This window comes from Dipodomys ordii, unplaced genomic scaffold, assembly GCF_000151885.1.
Source record: "Dipodomys ordii isolate 6190 unplaced genomic scaffold, Dord_2.0 Scaffold43, whole genome shotgun sequence".
NCBI lineage: Eukaryota > Metazoa > Chordata > Mammalia > Rodentia > Heteromyidae > Dipodomys > Dipodomys ordii.
In genome coordinates, this window is record NW_012267259.1 from 5,376,312 (window position 1) to 5,383,518 (window position 7,207).

A 7,207-nucleotide genomic window follows, 5' to 3' on the forward strand; every position below is an offset into this window, starting at 1 on the left:
TTTTTTTGTGGTGGTTTAGTGGACTTTCCTACCTGGGCTAGCTTTGAACTGTGATCCTCAGCTCTCAGCCTCCTGAGTAATTAGACTTATAGGTATGACACCAACACCTGGTTCAACTGGTTTGTGTGTGTGTGTGTATGTACACACGCCTGTGCATGGGTGTGCCCCAATGTACCCCAGTGTGCCTGCCTGCCTGTCTGCCCATCTTTGGGCTTGAACTTAGGGCCTGGACACTGTCCCTGAGCTTTTGTACTCAAAGCTAGTGTTCTACCACTGGCCCATGCCTTTAGTCCTAGCAACTCAAGAGTCTGAGATCTGAGGATTGTGGTTCAAAGCCAGCCTGAACAGGAAAGTCCATGAGACTCCTATCTCCAAGTAACTACCAAAAAGCTGGAAATGGAGCCAGCTAGATTTTTAAAAAAATGATCTCTCTTTTTGATGTTATCTTTCTCAATCAATTTGAGGAGGCACAATAATAATTTGCCTGTTCGTCTATTTAAAAAGATCCAGGCAGAGTTCAGGATGTATCCATTAGTCATGATATACATACATGTACATGATGTACTGGAATGAACATGTAGAAATGAATTGTATAACAAGTAGTGCTTGTGAAACTTGCTTAAATGGTATATGTGAATATAACTTGCTTAAACGGTGTATGTGTATGTATATGGGCACTTATACGTCTAGGTTGTTCTAGATTACTATGGGAAATGTACTTTTTTTAATAATTGTATTTTATTTTTATTGAAAAGATGATGAGCAGGGGTTATAGTTACATAAGTAAGGTAATGAATACATTTATTTTTAATCATTGTTACCCCATCCCTCATTATCTCCCACTTACCCCTTCCTATTCCCCTTCCCCACAATTTGTAATGTTCGTATCCAACATAGTTTCAAGTGAGTATCAATGTTGCTTTGGTTCATCTTTGTTCTACTGTTTCTGTGATTCCCTTTCCCTTCCATGTATTGAATAATCTTATATACAAGACACAAGGTACAGAAAACTAAGAGAAATGAAAAAAAGAGAAAAGGACAAACTACATACAGGGTCTAATAAGAACCTCTTATTTCCATACATTGGAGTTGATACACTTTATTATCTATGGTCCTATGTACTAAGCAGTTGGGTTATTGAGATCACCTGTTCTAGTTCTGACAAATGAGGGAAATCATGCACCCTACATTTCTTTGGGTCTGGCTTACTTCATTTAATATAATTTTTTCTAAGTCTTTCCATTTCCTTATGAATGGAACAATGTATGCTTTCTGACGGAAGCATAGAACTGCATTGTGTATATACAATATATCCTCTTGATCCACTTGTCTATTGAGGGGCATCTGGATTGGTTCCATATCTTAGTTGTGGTAAATAATGCTGCAATGAACATGATTGTGTTGGTAGCTTTGTATGGCCTTGTTTGTGATCATTTGGGCAAATGCCCAGGAGTGGGATTGCTGGATCATGGTGAGCTCTATGTTTAGTCTTTTGAGGAACCTCCATATTGCTTTCCAGAGTGGTTAGACAAATTTTCACTCCCACCAACAGTGTAGTAGGGTTCCTCTTTGGCCACATCCTCTCCATCATCTGCTGTTACTACTTTTCTTGATTATAGCCATTCTAACTGGGGCAAGGTAGAATCTCAATGTTGTTTTGATTTGCATTTCTTTTATAGCCAGAGATGTTGAACAGTTCTTCATGTGTCCCTTGGCCATTTATATTTCCTCTTCAGAAAAGTCTCTTTAAGTCTTTGGCCCACTTTTTAGTGGGGTGGTTGTTTCTTTGGGGGTTTGTTTGGGGGAATTTAATTTCTTGAGCTCTAGGTATATGTTAAATATGAGGCCCTTGTCTGTTATATGGCTAGTGAAGATCTTCTCCTAGTCTGTGGGGTTTTGATATTTCTTGCTAGCTATGTCCTTTGCCATGCAGAAGCTCTGCAGTTTCATTCAATCTCATTTATCCAGCCTTTCTTTGGTTTGTTGTGTTTCTGGGTCTTTACTAAGATAGTTTTGACCTGTGCCAAGGAGCTCTAGTGTTTCTCCTATTCCTTCTTGTAATATTTTCTGCTTTTACCTTGAGGTCTTTGACCCATTTGGAATTGATTCCGGTGCAGGGTGACATATAAGGATCTAACTTTAGTTTTCTGTATGTGTTTAGCCAATTCTGCCAACATTTGTTGAAGAGGCTGTCTTTCTTCCATCCTGTTTTTTTGGCTCCCTTGTCAAAGATTAGGTGACCATAGGTCTGTGGGCTCACATGTGGGTGTTGGTCCTCAGGCCTGTTCTTTAGCCAGTAACAGCTGTTTTTATTACTATGGCTTTGTAAGAGAGTTTGAAATTTGGAGCTTGAATCTCCATGAATTCCTTTAAACTCTTTCTTGGTAAAGCCTGGTTTGCCTTGCAGTGGTTCTCTTTCCTTGTGGTTTGATTGGATTTACACTCTAGCCAAGAGAATGTGGCTGCTACCTAGAATCCCACTCTCAGGCCTGATGGTGGGAGATTTTGGGGATTTGGATTTGTTAGTACAGGGGCAGAGCTGTGTCCTGGGGCTTTCCCAGGTAGCCAGAGGAGGTTTAGGAAAAGTGAAATTTTCTTAATAAAAACCTAGAAACACAACAAATCAAAGAAACGTTGGACAAATGGGATTACATTAAACTGCAGACCTTCTGCATGGCAAAGGACATAGCCAGCAAGAAAGCCCACATATTGGGAGAAGATCTTCACTAGCCATACAACAGACAAGGGCCTCATATGTAAAATATACTTAGAACTCAAAAAATTAAATCACCAAGGACAAATCCTGAAAGAAACAACTGCCTCATCAATAAGTGAGCTAAAGACTTAAAGAGATATGTCTCTGAAGAGGAAATAAGAATGGCCAATAGACACACATCTCGGCTATAAAAGAAATACAAATAAAAACAACATTGAGATTCCACCTCACCCCTGTTATATTGGCTATAATCAAGAAATCTAATAACAGCAGATACCGTAGGGGATGTGGCCAAAAGGGAACCCTGCTACACTGTTGATGGGAGTGCAAACTTGTTTAACCACTCTGGAAAGCAGTATGGAGGTTCCTCAAAAGACTAAACATAGAGCTCCCCCATAAAATGGAATTCTGGGCTTCCATCAGAAAGAATGACTTTGCCCGATTTGTTAGGAAATGGAAAAACTTGGAAAAAAAATCACATTAAGTGAAGTAAGCCAGGTCCAGAAAAACATAGTTTCCATGGTTTCCCTCATTTGTAATAATTAATATACATCTATCTAGGATAGTCCCAGTAGATGAGCCGAATAGCTCAAAAGCTATGGACATATGACCATACAAGATGATGCTAAGATAAGTGAACTCCAAGAAGTCTGTCTTTGTTGTTACTGTTTTTAATGTACTATGTAATTACTTGATTCTTTCGTGTTTTTATTTATTTTCCCCCTGTGGTTTATCCCCTGTTGTCACTGTATCTGATTTTGGTACCCTGGGTATTGTATATACATTTATCTGAATTAGGGAAGGTGAGACAAATGGTGAGACAGAGGACAAAGGGCGAACCAATGCAACAGCGATACTCACAAGACACTGTGTTGGAAATGAACTGTACAACTGGCGGGTGGGGCGTGGGGGGAAGCGCGAGAAAACGAGGGCGGGGGCAACCAGTTCCAAGAAACACGCTTGCTCCCTGACTTACGCACCGGTGACCTTGACAATAAAGAGCTAGAGTTAGGTCGGTGCGCCCTTCTGATCGGGACTTTGGGTCCCCCAGGGAATGGTCCCTGCTGGGGACCATACTCACAAGATCTGTAGCTGGTGGAGCGCTGGGCAGGCGAGGCCTGTGAGGGTGTGCGTGCGTGTGTGTGTGTGTGTGTGTGTGTGTGTGTGTGTCTGTCTGTCTGTCTGTCTGTCTGGTGGGGGTGGCGGTGGGGGCAGCGGGCCGGTTCTCAGTGGGGGTCCTGGTGGAGCAGGGCGCCGGCGGGCCTGTGGATGAGTGGATCGCTGGGCCGGTGGCATCCGCAGCATCTGGAGGGCGGCGGAGGCGGTGGCTGGCGGGACCGCGCATATGCTGGGTCCGCGGAGCCCGCAGAGCGGTGTGGAGGTAGCTCTGGGGGCGTGGGCACTGCGGGGCGCGGCGGGGGGGGGGCTACCCTCCTCCCCGCCCCACGACCGGGGCTGGGGCGCATGCGACTCAGCGGTTCCAGTGGTGGAGTCAGCGGGGACCGCGGGGGATCGCGGGGGACCGCGGGGCGCGATCCGATCCTCCGTGGCGATCCGATCCTCCGTGGCGGCAGACCCGGGGGGGCCCCACTGCTGCTCCCCTCCCCTCGGCCCCACCCGAGGGACGAAGCTTCCGCAGGTGGACCAGTCTGTGACATTCAGAGCGAGAACGGAGTGGGTCTCTCGAGGTAAAGTGTGTCCCCTGGCCCTGAATCTCTGTTTGGTCAGAGACACAAGTTTACCTGTGAGAGCGCCACCGTCCTAAACCTTCTCTGGAAGTGGACTTCGTCGTCGCGTGAATTCACCCCGAGTTTGAGAAGACCCAAGGCCGGGATTATGGGGGACTCTAATGCCTGTTGAAGCGCTGTGCTCGGAGGCTCCGGGAGAGCCCGCCCCGCGTCACATGCTACTGTGTGGTTTTCCTTTTAAAATCCTAGATGCTAGCTGTGTGATGTATGCAGATGTAAGCCTTTCTTTGAGGGCACTAGACCATATTCATTGCAGCGTTTTTCACTGGAAGCAGCAGGGAAGGAATCAGGACTAATTTTTAGACCCATAATTATTGACAGTGGTGTGACTTTCCCAAGTCATTGTTCTTTTCTGAGCCTCATCAGGCTATGAGACAGATTTATCTAAAACCTTAAGAAATTGAGAAAAGCCAGTATTGCTAATGTATCGTGAACAAGAATAATGACTTCCTAATTTCTTGTAGGAAAAGGAGAGGCAGTGGTCACTGATGAGCATTTTCCTGCTGTGTCTCTTGGCCTGTGTCATCACCACAGCAATTGGAGTACTGATTCTCTCCTTGGTTCATGTTAACAACTCTCAGCCTCACTTAAATGTTCATGTGGCATCTCAAGCCTGGCTTCCTCCAACCACTGCTCACAAAGTACAGAAGAAGGTGGTTGATCCAAAATTCCAGTTTCTTAATCATTTACCTAAATCCAAGGTATGAATCCTCTATTCAACAGAAAATAAATGGTGGTTACAAAAGTACATTTCCACTACACATTATTAAGCTTTGTTCTATTGGAAGGGCCAGCAGGATGAAAAGGGGCAAGGGATAGGGAGGAGGGGAGAATTGTGTTGATATTTGCTTTAGGCAAAAATTCCAGGAGATGACTATGTGCCTAGTTGGAGAAGATAATTGCAGTGACAAATGAAATCCCTCTCTTCTCTTGCCAAACTAGCTGGCTATTAAAAAACAACAACAATCAGGATGCTAGCACTGCCTATATCACACTGTACATATCATTACTGTCATTTCTGTCCTCTTGCTGAAGTCTTATTCCTTGTCTTTTTGAGATTTGAAAAATTTACCTCACTACCACTGCCACTTCTGTTCTGGCTGCATGATTATTCTGAGGGGTTCTGCCCACTATGTTGGTAGCTTTCATGCTGATGACTGGCTTGCCCATGCTTTTATTTTTTAGGTGTTTGAATTCCCTGGTGGTGAAATCCAGTGGGCACGGTACAGGAACAATATCAAAGACTATCTTAGTGAAGAAGAGGAGGCCTTTGGCACCAACTTGAACAGTCAGAGATCACAGATAACTCTGGGGACCCTGAGAATAAAAAGCAAAGGACTCCGGGCCCCTCACTGGCACTTCAATGCCAATGAACATGGCTACCTAGTACAGGTATGACAGGTTCGAGAATACTCTGCTCTTAAGCATCTGTGTTGTGTCTCCTCAGGGTATTATTTTAGTTGTTACAAAAATTACATAACTAAGTGATAGACAAACACCCAGGCTTTCAATTAGATTCAGTTAGATAAGTTAGGAGTGCCTTCAAGCACTAGCTTATTTATTTTTGTTATCACTTTGAATTTTTTGCTATAACGTCATTTTTTAAAAAATATGCTACCCATTAAAAAGATCACTTTTAGTTCTCAATTCCAAATCTAAAACTGGCAGCTCTGAGATAATGATCAAAGAAATACCAGTTATCCTTAGGAAAAAAGCAGCAATTGGGATCATCAATGAGCTTGTGGATATTCAGCCTTGTGTATCTCCAAGGTTGCCATTACATGCCTTTTTTTGTTTAGAACTTTTAAAATATTCTAAGTCAAATGAAATCAACACAACTTGGGGTGAAATGAATGTATTAGCTGAGTTTAAGCTAATTTGTTAATTGAAAAAATATGTATAGAACTTCTATATGCCGGACACTGGTGAAACAGTAGTGACTAAGCCCTCCTAGAACTTTTGTAGTTGACTGTTACCATGTAGTTGACTGTTACATTTACCATCTGCAGCCAATTTATGGTGCATTTTTCGTTATTGATAATTAAGAGTACTTTTTATATTTGGACAGTTTATTCAGTTTTAAAATTTATAACAAGAGAGATTAGAGTTTGATCTATAATAAGACTAAACCCTTTCTATTTTTCATAAAGGCTCATGGAAATGAAGTGACATAGTCCATGTTTCTTTTTGCCTTCTCTGTATATACAAAGTTGATAAAGGAGAATAATCTCTGGAAGATTTAATTTTCATATTGTTGGCTTAGCAATGCTATAGCAGTAATAGAAAGGAAAGGCAGTTAAGTAGACTTTCCTCAAAGGAGAGCCCTAAACAAACTCCACACTAGGAAAATTGCTCTGAAGCACATGCTACTGTATACACTCTAGGATATAGCCCAGCCTGGGAATGTAGTTCTGGAAGTTCAAGAAAAGTTTATATCAGTTCCTAAATTCAGACTGTTGGAGTTGAATATTTTCTATGCCCTCAAGAAAATTATGAGATCATTATAATATTTTGGGGTCAGTCCTGGGGCTTGAACGCAGGGCATGGGCACTGTCTCTGAGATTTTATGCTCAAGGTTAGTGCTCTGCCACTTTGAGCCACAGCACCACTTCTGGTTTTCTGATGGTTAATTGGTTGTTTTTTTTTGTTTTTGTTTTTTGGGTCCAGTCATGGGGCCTGAACTCTGGGCCTGGGCGCTGTCCCTCAGCTCTTCAGCTCAAGGCTAGCGCTCTACCACTTGAGC

The 7,207-nt window shown here is 42.9% G+C and overlaps 2 protein-coding genes across 6 annotated transcripts in view; both read left to right on the plus strand.

Annotated features, from left to right (window-relative positions):
• LOC105987640 (chromosome unknown open reading frame, human C18orf54) overlaps nt 1-5,859 on the plus strand; it is a 52,525-nt gene extending 46,666 nt beyond the window's left edge. For all 5 annotated transcript variants that reach the window (XM_013018956.1, XM_013018954.1, XM_013018951.1 and 2 more), the window contains 2 exons: nt 4,929-5,165; nt 5,650-5,859. The gene's annotated coding sequence lies outside the window, so the exon portion shown is untranslated. The remainder of the gene's footprint in view (nt 1-4,928; nt 5,166-5,649) is intronic.
• The window catches only part of LOC105987588, a 20,976-nt gene that overhangs the window by 1,686 nt on the left and 12,083 nt on the right, over nt 1-7,207 (plus strand). The window lies entirely within an intron of this gene.